Source organism: Herpailurus yagouaroundi, unplaced genomic scaffold (genome assembly GCF_014898765.1).
Source record: "Herpailurus yagouaroundi ecotype Mexico unplaced genomic scaffold, PumYag 186, whole genome shotgun sequence".
Taxonomy (NCBI): domain Eukaryota; kingdom Metazoa; phylum Chordata; class Mammalia; order Carnivora; family Felidae; genus Herpailurus; species Herpailurus yagouaroundi.
In genome coordinates this window covers 48,892,540-48,909,755 of record NW_024412417.1, presented here as the reverse complement: position 1 = coordinate 48,909,755, position 17,216 = coordinate 48,892,540, and the positions used below count along the sequence as shown (strand labels likewise).

Sequence of the window (17,216 nt, the reverse complement as noted above, 5' to 3'; positions counted from 1 at the left end):
GCTCATTTATAAGTAAATGGACTGACTTAACCAAAAGTAATTTAGAACTTTAATGGCCATTATGGGGAAGGGAGGGGAAGGGAGGGGAAGGGAAGGGAAAGGAGATACTCTGAATGGGATGCCTACTTTATTTTTATTTTATTTTATTTTATTTTATTTTTATTAATTTTTGAGGCAGAGAGAGACAGAGCATGAGCAGGGGAGGGGCAGAGAGAGAGGGAGACACAGAATCTGAACCAGGCTCCAGGCTCTGAGCTGTCAGCACAGAGCGTTGCCAACACGGGGCTCGAATTCACAGGGTGTGAGATCATGACCTGAGCTGAAGTCAGACACTTAACCGACTGAGCTACCCAGGCGCCCCAGGGATGCCTACTTTATTGCTTAAAAAATATATATTTTTTAATGTTTATTTATTTTTGACAGATAGAGAGACAGAGCATGAGCAGGGGAGGGCAGAGAGAGAGGGAGACACAGAATCTGAAGCAGGCTCCAGACTCTGAGCTATCAGCACAGAGCCCGACGCAGGGCTCGAACCCACAGACCGCGAGATCATGACCTGAGCTGAAGTCAGACGCTCAACCAACTGAGCCACCCAGGCACCCCTTGGGATGCCTACTTTAAATGGTATCTTGAGGCTCCCAAATGTTTTCGGGATTCTAAATTTGCCTCTTTGAAAGATACTATTTTGGGCACTGGGGTGGCTCAGTCAGTTGACTGTCTGACTTCAGCTCAGGTCATGACCTCATGGTTTCAGAGTTCGACCCCCGTATCAGGCTGTCTGCTGTCAGTGCTGAGCCTGCTTCAGATCCTCTGTCCCCCACTGCTCTCCGTCCTCTGCCCCTCTCCTGCTCACACCTTCTCTCTCAAAAATAAATAAACATTACAAAAAAGAAAAGAAAGATACTATTTCTCTTTTAAATTTATTCATTTATTTTGAGAGAGAGAGAGAGAGCACCCACACGCAGAGGAGGGGCAGAGAGAGAGGGAGAGAGAGAGAATCCCAAGCAGGCTCCACACTGTCAGCATGGAGCCCGACTCAAGGCTCAAACTCACTGGCCGGGACACCATGACCTGAGCGAGATCAAGAGACCGACACTTAACTGATGGGCCCACCCAGGCGCGCCAAAAAATACTGTTTCTAAGTTAACTGAGGCAAACCAACAATTAACAGGAGTCACAATGGCTTCTGAGGCCTCCTGCCCCTTCCCCATCCTCTTTGTCTGCAGACGCAGCAGCTACTTACGCCCAGTGCTTTGTTCCTCTCTCTGCCAAACTTCCCTTTTCCTTTGAACCTCTCCCCTCTCCCTCCTCTCCTGAACCTATTAAAACTTGGCCCTTCAAAGTTAAGTCTTCTGGGGGCGCCTGGGTGGCTCAGGGGGTTGAGCATCCAACTGTTGATTTCAGCTCAAGTCATGATCCGAGGGTTGTGGGTTCGAGCACCGTGTAAGGCTCTGTGCTGACAGCACAGAACCTGCTTGAGATTCTCCCTCTCTCCCTCTCTCTCTGCCCCTCCCCACCCTCTCTCCTCCATTCTCTCTCTCTCAAAATAAATAAATAAACATTAAAAACAAAAAGTAAAGTAACGGAAGACTCTCCTGGGTTTGCTGAAGAGTTTAACATAGTGATTCAAACTTCTCTACCTGGTCTCTCAGATTTTTATCAATTAGGCCACATATATTGGTGAGTGCCAGGCCAAATGTAGGATAAAGCTAGCCAAAAGGGAACATCCTGAAGGGATTTTAGAGAAACAAACCCCTAGCTGTGGGCAAGATACCAGCACACTAGCTAGAAACCTCTACAGAGCAAGGACAGGTGAGCCAAATTTGGACTCTTAACTGCCAGAGACACCCAGATGGCCCTCAACAGCTTTTCTCAAGCCTGCAGACTGGAATAAAAGTCAGGCTTGTACACAGAAGCCTGATGAGCCTGTTCATAATTACAACTGGCTCCAAACTGTCTTTAAAAAAAATCCTGGGGGCGCCTGGGTGGCGCAGTCGGTTAAGCGTCCGACTTCAGCCAGGTCACGATCTCGCGGTCCGTGAGTTCGAGCCCCGCGTTGGGCTCTGGGCTGATGGCTCAGAGCCTGGAGCCTGTTTCCGATTCTGTGTCTCCCTCTCTCTCTGCCCCTCCCCCGTTCATGCTCTGTCTCTCTCTGTCCCAAAAATAAATAAACGTTGGAAAAAAAAAAATTAAAAAAAAATAAAATAAAATAAAAAAAATCCTGGTCCTCCTTCAGCAACTGGATCCACCCAGGGAGCGCTCAACTCTGCGGTTACAAACAGGCTAAAGTGGTCTTTCGCCTTTAGTTAAAAGGACCAGGATGCAACGATGTCAGCCCCAGATTTAATGTGGCAGACCACATCAGTCATATGCCAGATGAGTCACATAAAAGAAAGACCAATAAAATTCTTAATTTTCAACTCTGGGAAATAAGCTCCCGGAACAAAGCAAACCCCTCAAGTCTCTGTTGGCACCGCAGAGTGCCAGGACACCGGCAGAGCACTCCAGGTGCCCTCAGCCCTCTCGCCAGCCTTTGCAAAGTCCTCATTCCCCATGGTGGGGCTCCGAGGGACTACAAGGCTCTTCACAGCCCTCCCTCTTGTGATCAGCTTGGAGAGACCACTCCATAGATCAGGAATGAATGTTTCTGTCCTAACGGACAGCACAGCTACAATCCTGGTGCCCGGCTACCTGCCTCGAGGTACTCAAACAGCTCAGACAGTGGGGGTCTCTAATAAACTTCTAATAAACCTGTCTCTGAGCCCACTCTCTGTCTAGGCCTCTGAGAGACACCTACCCTTTTCTCCTTAGTTCTTCCAACCTATTCAGTTATTGGATTGAGGTCTTAGAAAAGTATCATGCCAGAATTTTTTTCTCACAAAGGAGGGAAATAATTCTAGGATTTTACAACAGTAATCAAAATAGCCAACCAGGGCAGTTAAATCATGCTTTGCTTTGCTGTCTTTTATTTTCTGTTTCTGACTCTCACTGCCACCCTGTTTATGGGCAAAATCCTCAACTGCTATTTGCAGAATCCACAAGGCACCTCCCCTCAAGATTCCAATGGATCCCTCGAGGGGTGTCTGGGGGGCTTGGGTCATGATCTCACGGCTTGTGAGCTCGAGCCCCACGTGGTGTTCTGTGCTGACAGCTCAGAGCCTGGAGCCTGCTTCAGATTCTGTGTCTCCCTCTCTCTTTGCCCCTCTTGCACTCATGCATTTTCTCTCTCTCTCAAAAATAAATAAATAAATAAATAAATAAATAAATAAATAAATAAATAAACGTTAAAAAAAAAAAAAAATAGGTCACCTCAAACCCTCTCCCCAGAATTAATACCTATAGGTAAGCCCTGGAAGGCATCAAGCCCATAACAGGTTAGGAGGCCTAGGGCCCCATCATCCCCTGCACTAGTCCCTGTAATACCATTTTACCTGTAAGAAAACCCAATGGCCACAGAAGGGAAGTTTGTCCAGAACCTCCCAGCAATAAATAACACTGTTGTCCCTCAACACCCTCTTGTTCCTAACCCACATATGCTAACGTCCATTCCCAATGAAAGCAAATTTTTCACTGTAATTGACCCAAGAGTACATTTAGTTTTCCAGCCGATAAGGATAGCCAGCCAGAATCTGTTTCCCTTCACTTGGGAAGAACAGGAATCCGCCTGGACAGTAATGCCCTAGGCCTACAGAGACTTCTTCTTACTTTTCACAAACCTTAAAAGCCAATTTGGATGACAGCAAGTTTTCTGCAGGCTCTACTTTGTCACAATATGTAGACGATTTGCTTCTCTGCTCCCCTCCTCCGGCCACTTCACAGGAGACAGCATCCACATGTTAAAACTTTTGGCCTTAAAGAGACATAAAGTGGGAATGCAAGCTGGTGCAGCCACTCTGGAAAACAGTATGGAGGTTCCTCAAAAAACTAAAAATAGAACTATGATCCAGCAATTGCACTACTAGGCATTTACCCACGGGATGTGCTGTTTCAAAGGGACACGTGCACCCCCGTGTTTATAGCAGCACTATCGACAAGAGCCAAAGTATGGAAAGAGCCCAAATGTCCATCGATGGATGAATGAATAAAGATGACGTGGTTTATATATACAATGGAGTATCACTTGGCAATCAAAAAGAATGAAATCTTGCCATTTGCAACTACGTGGATGGAACGGGAGGGTATTATGCTAAGCGAAATTAGTCAGAGAAAGACAAATATCATATGAAAAACAGGGAGGGGGATAAAACATAAGAGACTCATAAATATGGAGAACAGAGGGTTACTGGAGGGGTTGTGGGAGGAGAGATGGGCTAAATGGGTAAGGGGCATTAAGAAATCCACTCCTGAAGTCATTGTTGCACTATATGCTAACTAATTTGGATGTAAATTATTTTAAAAAATAAATAAGTAAAATAAAATAATGTTCAATCTCCAAATTAAAACAAAGAGAGAGAGAGACACACACACACAGTCTCCCTGAACCCCACAAAAAACCTTCAATTTGCTCAAACTCAGGTTCAAAACTTTGGGCATCTGATCTTGAAGCAAAGACTACATTTGGACACAGACAAAACCCCTCATGACTGCTTAATGCTGACAGATCACCTTCTGACCCCCATGACAATTTGCAGGAAACTCCTTTAGCCAATGCAGATGTTTCATAGTCTACTAATGGTTCTTAAAGGATGAAAATGGGACTGGCTGGCTCAGTCAGTGGACCATGTGACTCTTGATCTTAAGGTCATAGGTTCAAGCCCCACGTTGGGGTAGAGATTATTTAAAAATTTTTTAAAAATCTTAAAAAAAAAAAAAAAAAGAATGGGGCGTCGGTGGCTCAGTCGGTTGAGCATCTGACTTTGGCTCAGGTCATGATCTTGCAGTCTGGTCTGTGGGTTCGAGCCCCACAAGGGGCTCCGTGCTGCAGCTCAGAGTCCGGAGCCTGCTTCAGATTCTGAGTCTCCCTCTCTCTCTGCCCCTCCCCTGCTCGCGCTCTGTCTCTTTCTGTCTTTGTCTCTGTCTCTCTCTCTCTCAAAAATTAATAAACATTTTTTTAAATGTTAAAACGATAAAGGATGAAAATGGTAAATATGGTGCTGGGTATACTATTGCACCCTCTTGAAGTCACTGAGACGGCACCTTGACCTCCGGCCACTCCAACACAATAGCCTGAGCTCTGCAGCTTACTCTAGCTTGTATCTTCATCCATGACAAAACCAGAAACATTTTCCATAGAAAAAGTGCTGCTTTCAAGGAAACCAATGGCCAAAACCTTTGTCATGGTCCAAAAGGATGTTCTCCCAAATGATGATTTGGAAAAGTTGATAAGAGATATCCAGGAATTGGCCCCAGAGATGAAAAACAGTATTGGAAATCTAGTAATTACTGGCTCAACAAGAAGAGAACTCTGGTTTGAACCAAATAACAATCCAGCCTTCCCAGAAATTCTAAAGTTCGCACTACCTCCCTCCATACATGCATTAAATCATGATCTACTGACAGAATGGTAGCATTCATGAACCACTATCTGTGGAGAAATAGAAGAAAGGGTGCCCATAGCGTCTACCTTGCTTTCCCACCAATCCAAAGTATAATCCAGGGAAATCTGTTCACACAAGTGGATTTCACACAGCTTTCCCATCTCGCAGGTATAAATATATATGTTTTAGTCATGGTTTGTATGGTTTCTCACTGGACCAAAGCTTTCTTTTCTAGACGGGCCAATGCTTCTTCTGTGGCTAAAATTCTATTAGAAAAGGGAGCGCCTGGGTGGCTCAGTCGGTTAAGCGTCTGACTTCAGCTCAGGTCATGATCTCAAGGTTCATGGGTTCTAGCCCCGTGTCAGGCTCTGTGCTGACAGCTCAGAGCCTGGAGCCTGCTTCAGATTCTGTGTCTCCCTCTCTCTCTGTTCCTCCCCTGCTCATGCTCTGTCTCTCTCAACAATAAATAAACATTTAAAAAAAAAATTACATTCTATTAGAAAAGATTATCCCTACCCAGGGATCTCCTCTTGAACTTTGCAGTCATCAGGGAACTCATTTCACTGGCCAGTTCAACAACACATTCAGTTTGTACCCCACCTTCAATCCTCAGACTTGGCTGGATGTACTAACTGTGGCATTGAAACTCAACTAGCACAGTTGGTAGGGACCCTCCAAGTACCTTGGCTAAAAGCATTGCCATTAGTCCTTCTAAACCTCAGATTCACTCCCTTGGAAACTCACAAGTTTTTAGCCTTTGAGGTAGTCATAAAACATCCAGTGCACTTGGCTTCTCCCTCCTTTGACTGACAGTTGAAAAAAGAAGATGTATTTCAATATTGTAAAGCTATAATTGCTTCTAATAAAAGCAACCATGCTTTGGGGAGCCTGGCTGGCTCAGTTGGTAAAGCATGTGACTCTTGATCTCGGGGTTATGAGTTTGACCCCCACACTCGGTGTAGAAATTACTTAAACAAAAATGAATAAAATCTTGGGGCGCCTGGGTGGCACAGTCGGTTAAGCGTCCGACTTCAGCCAGGTCACGATCTTGCGGTCCGTGAGTTCGAGCCCCGCGTCGGGCTCTGGGCTGATGGCTCAGAGCCTGGAGCCTGTTTCCGATTCTGTGTCTCCCTCTCTCTCTGCCCCTCCCCCATTCATGCTCTGTCTCTCTCTGTCCCAAAAATAAATAAACGTTGGAAAAAAAAAATGAATAAAATCTTTGAAGAAAGAAAAAAGAAGTAACCATGCTTTGATAATCTCTTCACCGTGCATTCCCAGGAGACAATGACCTGGAGCATCACACCTTGTAACCTGAACATTTTAGACTCTAACTTCTCTGAAAAGGCCCTTATCAGGTCCTGTAACCACCCTTTGTTCACCAAAGTCTTCGGAAGAGACTCTTGGATTCACGTGATACATCTAAAGAAAGCACCAGAGCCTGCCTAGCCCTGCACATCTGGTCACCTGGAATAAAGACCCCCCAAACTGAGGCAGACGGCATCTGAAGAGACAGCTTTCCTAAGACGTCCAGACTAGGCCTCTGTACCTTTTTCTCACTGTTGTTTCTTATCTCTTTTTCATGGAAAGACAATGCCCTTGTCTGCATTTCCCAAGCCCTTGGGAAAGGGGGAAACTTCTATGATTATGGCCCTTCAGAAACAACCTCATCGTGATCCCATGAGAAATTAATTTTTCACTTGCTTTTTCTGAAGGGCTAGAAGATTCAGAATTCACAAAAGTCTTCTTTCAACTGAAATATTAACTGACTTTGGATTCTTATTCAAATTCACGTCTCTGAATTTGCAACCCTATAGGCTATACTATCTGATCTGTAACACGTTTGGTTCCAAACAATTCTTTTGAGATAACAATTCTGTTTTAAACCATCTTTGAAGGTTTGCTGTTTTGCACAAAATTCATCAGCTATCGCTTCATGTTTATACCGTCACTGCACCTTCTCAAATGCACCTGGTTAGTTCCTCAGTGTGCTCCTCTGCCTTCATGAAGGTCTAGGTGGAGACCTCCAGGGGTATCTGGGGGTCTCAGTCGGTATCTGGGGGTCTTGATTTCGGCTCAGGTCACGATCTCACAGTTCGTGGGATTGAGCTCTGTGTTGGGATGTGCACGCGCACTTGGTCTCTCTCAAAATAAACACTAAAAAAAAGCGGGGGGTGGGGTCACCTGGGTGGCTCAGTCAGTTAAGCATCCGACTTCGGCTCAGGTCATGATCTTGCGGTTTGGGAATTGGAGCCCCGCATTGGGCTCTGTGCTGACAGCTCAGAGCCTGAAGCCTGGTTCAGGTTGTGTCTCCCTCTCTCTCTCTCTGCCCATCCCCCACTCTCACTCTGTCTCTCTCTCTTTCTCTCAAAAATAAATAAACATTTTTGGCACAAAAACAGACACTCAGATCAATGGAACAGAATAGAGAACCCAGAAATGGACTCACAAACGTATGGCCAACTAATCTTTGACGAAGCAGTAAAGAATAGCCAATGGAATAAGGACAGTCTCTTCAGCAAGTGGTGCTGGGAAAACTGGACAGCAACATGCAGAAGAGTGAACCTGGACCACTTTCTTACACCAGACACAAAAATAAACTCAAAATGGATGAAAGGCCTAAATGTAAGACAGGAAACCATCAAAATCCTCAAGGAGAAAGCAGGCAAAAACTTCTTTGATTTTGGCCACAGCAACTTCTTACTCAACACGTCTCTGGAAGCAAGGGAAACAGAAGCAAAAATGAACTATTGGGACCTCATCAAAATAAAAAGCTTCTGCACAGCAAAGGAAATAATCAGCAAAACTAAAAGGCAACCGACACAATGGGAGAAGATATTTGCAAACGACATATCAGATAAAGGGTTAGTATCCAAAATCTAGAAAGAACTTGTCAAACTCAGCACCCAAAAAACAATCCAGTGAAGAAATGGGCAAAAGACATGAATAGACACTTCTCCAAGGAAGACATCCAGATGGCCAACTGACACATGAAAAAATGCTTATCATCACTCATCATCAGGAAAATACAAATCAAAACCACAATGAGATGATACCACCTCACACCTGTCAGAATGGCTAACATTAACAACTCAGGCAACAACAGATGTTGGCAAGGATGCGAGGATGCGGAGAAAGAGGATCTCTTTTGCATTGTTGGTGGCAATGCAAGCTGGTGCAGCCAACTCTGGAAAAACAGTCTGGAGGTTCCTCAAAAAATTAAAAATAGAACTACCCTATGACCCAGCAATTGCACTACTAGGTATTTACCCAAGGGATTCAGGTATGCTGTTTTGAAGGGACACATGCACCCCAATGTTTAGAGCAGTGCTATCACCAATAGCCAAAGTATGGAAAGAGCCCAAATGTCCATTGATGGATGAATGGATAAAGAAGATGTGGGGGCGCCTGGGTGGCTCAGTCTGTTGGGCGTCCAACTTCGGCTCAGGTCATGATCTCGCGGTTCATGAGTTCGAGCCCCCACTTCGGGCTCCATGCTCACAGCTTGGAGCCTGGAGCCTGTTTTGGATTCTGTGTCTCCCTCTCTCTCTACTCCTCCCCTGCTTGCACCCTATCTCTCTCTCAAAAATAAACATTAAAAAAAAAACTTAAAAAAATATGGGGGCGCCTGGGTGGCTCAGTTGGGTAAGGCTCAGGTCATGAGCTCACGGTTCATGAGTTTGAGCCCCACATCAGGCTCCGTGCTGATGGTGTGAAGCCCACTTGGGATTCTCTCTCTCTCCCTGTCTCTCTGCCCCTCCTCTGCTCTAACTCTCTCTCAAAATAAATAAATAAACTTAAACAAATTTTTTAATAAAAAAAAATATATGGAAGACAGATGGGAAGTACCTTTGAGTTCTCTGTCCTAACCTTCTTTGTTACTCAAATGTGGCCTTACGTGAAATGCTGTGCAGTTTCCTTCTCACATAGGACATGACGATCAGGAAAAGTCTTCCCTGGTACTAAGGGGCAAAACCAGCAAATATGGAGAACCTGCCTCTTGATTAGTGACGCCTGCAAAGAGAGATTTTAATCAAAAGGGGATGTGAGGATCAGTAATGAGAAGGCAGTCGGAAGGCCAGCAGGGGGAGCCCTCGCTGACCCCGCCCCACTGCTCGTCAATTGCACATCTCTTAGGAGGAGACAAACCCTGCCCAGCCTTACTGCTTTACTACCCTAGCAAGAAGATTTCATTCTCCTGCAGCAACAGCCCAGCCAATGATAAGCCAGTATACTTACAACCCCCAGTTTACTCCAACCCCCCTCTCCTCTATAAAACGGCGGTCCTCTGCTTTGCTCTATTCCTCCCCTTCCTTGTGTACACTTGCCTGTGGCTTGCTTGTCCCAGATTGCAATTCTCTGCTATACACAAATAAACACAAATTTTTGCTGGCAAAATAAATGCATTTTTACTTTTATGGTTAACAACCGAGAACTAAATAAATGTAGAAATATACTATTTTCTATATTGTTAAAATATCAATTCTCCCCAAAATAGATCTAAAGCTTCAATACAATCCCAGAGAGCCATTTGGAAAAACTGACAAGCTAATTCTAAAATTTATATAGAACTGCTTAATATCTTGAAAAGCCAAAATGACTTGAAAAAGAGAAGAAGCTGGGCGCCCAGGTGGCTCAGTTGGTTGAGCATCTGACTCTTGATTTCAGCTCAGGTCATGATCCCAGGGTCGTGGGATTGAGCCCCACATCAAGCTCTGCACTGATCATGGAGCCTGCTTAAGATTCTCTCTCTCTCCCTCTCTCTCTCTCCCCCTCTGCCCCTCTTCCCCATTCATGCTCGCTCACTCTCTCTCTCTCTCAAATAAAAAAGAGAGAAGACAAGTTGGACAACTTACACTACTTGATCTCAAGAATTATTATAAAGCTTAGGGGCGCCTGGGTGGCGCAGTCGGTTAAGCGTCCGACTTCGGCTCAGGTCACGATCTCGCGGTCCGTGAGTTCGAGCCCCGCGTCAGGCTCTGGGCTGATGGCTCAGAGCCTGGAGCCTGTTTCCGATTCTGTGTCTCCCTCTCTCTCTGCTCCTCCCCCGTTCATGCTCTGTCTCTCTCTGTCCCAAAAATAAATAAAAACGTTGAAAAAAAATTTAAAAAAAAAAATTATTATAAAGCTCTAATAATCAGGTCTGTGGGATATTAGCATAGGATCAATGAACAACATAGAAAATTCCTGAAAATACACCCACGAATAAACTGTCAGTTGATTTTTTTTTAAATATTTATTTATTTTGAGAGACAGCAAGCGAGCGAGAGAGGAGGGGAGGGTCAGACAGAGAGAGAGAGAGACAAAGAGCGAGAGAATCCCAAGTGGGCTCTTTGCTGTCAGCACCCAGCCCGAGGTGGGGCTCGATCTCACAACCATGAGATCACGACCTGAGCTGAAATCAAGAACCGATAGTCAACTTAGCCACCCAGGTGCCCCTCAATTGCTTTTTTTAATTAATTTTATTTATTTTTTTTTAAATTTACATCCAAATTAGTTAGCATATAGTGCAACAATGACTTCAGGAGTAGATTCCTTAATGCCTGTCCCCCATTTAGCCCATCCCCCCTCCCACAACCCCTCCAGTAACCCTCTGTTCTCCATATTTAAGAGTTTCTTATGCTTTGTCCCCATCCCTGTTTTTATATTATTTTTATTCCCTTCACTTATATTCATCTGTTTTGTCTCTTAAAGTCTTCATGAGTGAAGTCATATGATATTTGTCTTTCTCTGACTAATTTCGCTTAGCATAATACCCTCCCGTTCCATCCACGTAGTTGCAAATGGCAAGATTTCATTCTTTTTGATTGCCGAGTGATGCTCCATTGTATATATAAACCACATCATCTTTATCCATTCATCCATCGGTGGACATTTGGGCTCTTTCCATACTTTGGCTCTTGTCGATAGTGCTGCTATAAACACTGGGGTGCATGTGTCCCTTTGAAACAGCACATCCCGTGGGTAAATGCCTAGTAGTGCAATTGCTGGGTCGTGGGGTAGTTCTATTTTTAGTTTTTTGAGGAACCTCCATACTGTTTTCCAGAGTGGCTGCACCAGCTTACATTCCCATCTCAATTGATTTTTAACAAAGATCTTAAGGTAACACAATGGGGAGAGGATGGTCTTCAAAACATGGTGCTAGAATGACAGCATATACATGTGGAAAAGTACGACCCTTTACCTCTACTCACACCATAAAGGAAAAAACACTGGCAAACTGGACTTCATCAAAATTAAAAGTGTCCCCTGCTTAAGATCCTGGTAAGAAAATTAAAAGGCAAGCCATAGACTCATAGACTGTGGGAACAAATTTGCAACACACACACACACACATATATATATATATATATATATATATATATATATGTACATATATATATATGTATATATATGGCAAAGAATTCGCATCCTGAATACGTAAAGAATTCTTAAAACTTGATAAGATAAACAATCCATATTGTAAGGGCAAAAGATTTGAACAGACACTTCACAAAAGAAGATATACAAATGGCCAGTAAAACACATTTGAAAAGATACTCAACACCATGGTCATTGGGGAAATGTAAATTAAAGTTTCAATGAGCTACCGTCTCACATCCACGAAAATGGCTAAACTTTAAAAGGATGGCAACACTGAATTGAGAACAAGGAACAACTGGGAACATAAAATGATAGCAAACGTTTTGGTAAATAATTTGGCACTTTCTTATGTAGTTACTTATACACTTCGACCCATCGTTTCTATCATTTCAGCAAGAGAAATAAACATACATCTACATATAGACTTGTATACATGAATATTCACAGCAGCTTTATTCACAATAGCCCCAAACTGGAGAGAAACGAAATGCTCATCGACAGACGTACCTATAGCTCAAATAACGGTATATCTATTCGGTGGAACCGCGCAGCAAAGAGTGACCTACTGATACCTGTACCACCTCGATTTCCAAAACATTATGCCTGGTGAAGGAAGTCAAACACAAAGTGTTCACTCCACGGCATTCCATTTACGTGAATTCTAAAAAAGGGACACTGAAGCTACAGAAACAGCAGATCAGTAGTTGCCTGGGGCCCAGTGGAGGGAGGACTGGCCACAGAGGAATGAGGGAACTTCTGAGGGTGGGAGAATGTTGTACATCTGGACTGTGGTGGATTTACAAAGATGTGTGCATCTACCAAAACCCAGCAGACCACACTTAAAAGAGATGTTTGATTATATGTAAGTTACACCTCAATAAAGTTTGATGTGAAAAAAAGTACCCATTCCCAAAGTTTTATCCTGGCCTCTACACCCTGTGTGGTCTGGCCCCTGCTGGCCTCGCCATCTCCTTGCACGCCTCCCTCTCCACCTTCCACTCTATACCTGCTTCCTGCTTCCTGCTTCCTACACCTCGGAAACCTCCAGCTCCAGAGACCACAGTGGCTAGGAGCTGAGTTCAGGAACCAGACTCAAACTCTGGGTTTGAAGCAGTGGGAAGCGGAGGAGACCGGTCAAGTTTCTTGACCTCTTTTCCTCAGTTTTCTTATCCATAAACGGAATGGTAATAGTCCTTTCTTCACAATGTCCTGAGGAGGATTCAGTGAGTTGACGCAGCATTTTCGGTGTCTAGCACAGGGCTGGCATACTACTTCCTGCCATCTGGTTTTATACGGCCCGTGAGCTAAGACTTACTTTTACATTTTTTAATAACTGGGAAAAAAGTATTTTTTGACACATGAAAATGATGTGAAACTCAAATTTCAACATCGACAAATAAGGTTTTGTTGAAAGAGAACACTCGCATTTGTACCGTCTGTGGCTCCCTTCCCACAAAGTCGCAGACTTAGAAGCTGCATCGGAGACCACATGCCTGCAAAGCCTAAAGTATTTACTATCCAGCTTTTCACAGAAAAAAACCACCACCGCCCTGCCAACCTCTGGTCTAGCATGTGTCCATCTTCAGCGTCAGTCCCACTTTGCATTAGCCGTTCCTTGTATCTGGAAGGGTCTTCCACCAGATCTTAGGGTAGCTTACTCCCTTTCTGTAACTCAGACTGCAACTGAAACGTTACCTCCTTAGAGGTCTTCTGTGGTTACCTTGTCACTCTCCTATCTTTTCACTCTGTTCTAACGTTTGCCATGTCCTTCCCCCCCATGTTCTTGGAACTGAACCTCATGCCTGACTCTCAGGAAGTGCTCAGTAACTGGGTTCCTGGCACTTCCTGACCGAAGGTAACCCAGGAGACTCTGAGCTTGTGGGGGAGCTGGTGTGATGGAAGAGACCATCACTCAGCGGCGCATATGGGTGTGTCAGGAGGTTCATCAGCCATGGCAAGGCTCTGCCCCCGGCCCTGATGCACAAGGAGGGACGTTGAAACCTACCTGTACAATGGGAGGGCTCTGCAGGAGACGGAGCCTTCATCTGAAGCCTGGAGGCTCCCAGGGAGTCCCTTGCATCCACACCATCCTCCCTTCCTTCAAAACAGGAAGAGGTTCTGGGTAGGGGGGTGGGGGAGGTGAAGCTTACACAGCATATCACGCAAAGTCAACAAAACCATAATGGTCATATCAAAGAAAGGCCCAGGCCTCAGGGAATCCTGGGACGGCAAGTTGGGGCTGAGCGTGGAGAAGACACAGGCCTCTTCAAGCCACTCTGCACTCAGTGCAACCACCTCCACTCTGCAGCCCAGCCCCCTTCTATCTGCAGGGACCTTGAAGTCGTCAGTTACTCCTCTGCCCAAGTCCAAATGCTTCTGGACCTCCATGGACCTCCCTATTCAAGCCAACTCCCATCCCTCCACCTCCCCCACACTCTCCTCTCCTTCACACTGAAACTTCCTTGAAGACTTGTCTGCGGGCCTTATCTCCATGACCCCGCCTCCCACGTGCTCTCCGCCAGCACCAATGTGCTTTGTCAGTCACAGCTGCCAAGGAAGGACACAGCCCAGAATCCAACATCCCCCATCGGACCTTTTTATACCTGCCCTAACAGGGTGCCTGCTCCATGGGACCCTCTCCCCTGGGCATCTGGAGAGCCGGACATTCCTGTATCTCTCTGTCCTTCTTTCTCAGCTGCTCTGTTGATGAGAACTTGCCCAAGGTCACAGAGCTTAGAAGGGGTGGGGGAAGGTTTGTTCTCTCCCTTCCACCACCACACAAGAGTGAAGTATGGTGGGGGCATAACACACACATGGAAAAGTGCTCAGGGGTCAACCGAAGGGGCACAGGATGGGAACTAGTCTGCACAGACAGGTGAGTGTTATTCAGAAGCCCACGAGGAAGTTTCAAGAAGCAAAGTACAAGAATCAGATTTGCATTTCAGATCAATCACTCTAAGATGAGAAGAAGGGGGGCAAGGGGCTACAACAGAGCCAAGACCAGTGAGGGGCAACTGCTATGATCCCAGAGACAGGCTATGTGGTGGAAGGGATGGACAGGAAGAGCCAGAATCAAGAATATCTGGGAAGAAGTTCTGAGAGAGCCTGGAGGTGAGGGAAGAGACTCCGAGATGTCTTACTTTGGCTAACGAGTGAACCGTGGCACAGGCACCAGGGTGGGGTGCTGCAGACAGCAAGGTGGAGTCACTCGGGTCCAGCGGGGGCCTGTGTCAAGCAGCGACACAGGCAGTGAAGGACACCGCCGCTACGAGATCTCGGCCAGACCAGCATCAGCGGACACCCCGGAACTGACGACAAGCAGAAGCAGAGGAGGTCCGCTGGGGCCCCGGGACCAACTAAACCCCCTTCAAAGGGGCAGACTTTTGCAGCAAACCGTCAGACTCTTCAGACACGACCCCTCTATGTGTGACCACCTCAAAAGGGCAGCTGCGGCCGAGGCCTCTGCCCGACCGGTCTCCGAACAGCCCCGAGACCCTTCAGGGCTTGAACGTGATGAGCAGTGAGTGCCGAGAGCTGGCTCGGACGGGACCGAGGCTTCCTCTCCACTGTGCGCCCGCAGACTGACGTGGCGTTTGACCCCCTTCCGTTGCCTGGTCTGTCGTGTGGCCTGTCTCGTGTTCTGCTCCGGGTGCCGTGGAAGAAGCCAAGTTAATCACGTGGCGAAGTGTCCCTGCGTTTGGAACCCAGAACCTGCTCTATGATGGCGTCAGCCTTGTTGGGTGACTGAATAAAGCCGTCATTGTGGAAAGACACAACCCGTGTGTGCGCCTTCACAGCGTGCTCATGACAGGGCTCTCAGGGAGAGTGGGGACACGTCAATGTTACCACTGCCGCCAAAATCCACCCAGCCAAATGCGCCCTTGTATTTGGTGTGCTATAGGCTGAAGTTCCCAAACACACACAGTGGAGACAGGCTGTCGGAAGAGACCAAGGACTCCAATCCCTAGAACACAGATCCCAGTGTAGAGCCTAGAGGCACAGCGGCCCTCTTCCTAGGTGCCTGGCAGGGAGAGCAAAGTCCAGGCACACCCCGAGCAGGTGAGGGATGAGGCCATGACCGACCAGCGGAGCCAGGGGAGGAGGCTCCAGCCAACAGGGAGGAAATCCAGCCCCTGCACAGGAAGGGAAGGGAGGAAGCACTTTCTAAAGCTTCCCCATCCCAGCTCTGAGCAAGAGCTTGGGGAGCAGAGAAAGGGGGACACAGCCTCACAATGAGGAGCCCAGAGGTAGCCTTTGTGCAAGCTCCTTCAGGCAGCCACCAGCCCCTTCCGTAACTTGGCCCGAGAGCTCCAGGCAGGGGCTCCCCTCGGTGCCCCTGAAGCGCACTAGGCAGCACAGCCAGGAGCACACAAGCCTCTTCAGCATTTCGGGGATTCAGGGAAACACACCAATCCTGCCCAGGGAGGACACCCACGAGGGCTCACTGCTCCGCCAAGACAGGGACTGACAAGGGCAGCACGGTGCTCCCACAGCCACCTCCCCCCTCAAGTTAAAGCTCCAGGAAAAGTAAGGCCGGAGCTTTGAGGAGGGCCAGCCCTTCTCAGGCTTCCCTGAGCCTGGCATGGCTCCATGCACGCCTCCCCTCTCTGCACCCATGGAAATTAATCCCACGGTTGCCTCAGCCTCTGCTCCAGGACCCAGAGGAGCCCAAACCAGTCACGGATACTCCGCCACGGGCCTGGAGCACACGGCCCGGCACTCTCCGCACGGCAGAGCTTCTCACTCTGACCCCAGTCTGTGAGGAGGAGCCCAGGATCCCCACGAGTGAGGTCACCCGAAGCTCTGAGAGGCTCCAGTTTCTCCTCTGGCCGAACTCCAAAGCCCACACAAAGCCCGGGCGTGTCACTCCCGCCGCCCTTCATTTCCTGGCTGCAAATGGAGATAAGTCTGGCGCTGCCCACCTGGCCAACAGGTTGCAAAAATGAAAACAACTCCACAGACAAAACGTGAAAAGCCCTACCGGCGGCCTTCACAGGCGGCCACTTCCAGAAGCCGGTCCTGACCCCTTGGCGCCCTCGGCACCCGACTGGAGCCTGGACAGACTTGTGCCCTGGGCCTGGCCTCTCCGTGTGCCGGCCAGACACGGCGCCCTGCCTTCGGTTACCTCTCACCTTGCTCTACCGCGCTCGTCTCCCCTCTGCCCGCTCAGCTCTGCCCCCCTCCCCCCGCCCCTCTCTCCCCCGGGCCGGGTCCCCTCTACCGCCGCAGGCCCCGGAAGTGCGCGCCTCACCTTCCGCCTCGCGCAGCCCGCCGCACCGTAGACGACCAGATCCCGGCGATCGGTCAGTCGGCCCCGCGTTCCTCTGGGCGCCGCGGGGGCGGGCCCCGCGCCCGGCTCTCGCCATGGCAACGCTACAC

At 47.5% G+C, this 17,216-nt stretch overlaps 1 protein-coding gene across 2 annotated transcripts in view; it reads right to left on the bottom strand.

Annotated features, from left to right (window-relative positions):
• Positions 1–17,216, bottom strand: part of PPP1R16A (protein phosphatase 1 regulatory subunit 16A) — a 45,050-nt gene extending 27,834 nt beyond the window's left edge. Inside the window, exons 1-2 of one of the 2 annotated variants that reach the window (XM_040494804.1) lie at positions 17,089–17,216; positions 13,843–13,935 (exon numbers count right to left, since the gene is read on the bottom strand). The gene's annotated coding sequence lies outside the window, so the exon portion shown is untranslated. The remainder of the gene's footprint in view (positions 1–13,842; positions 13,936–17,088) is intronic. The other variant, XM_040494803.1, reaches the window with a different exon arrangement.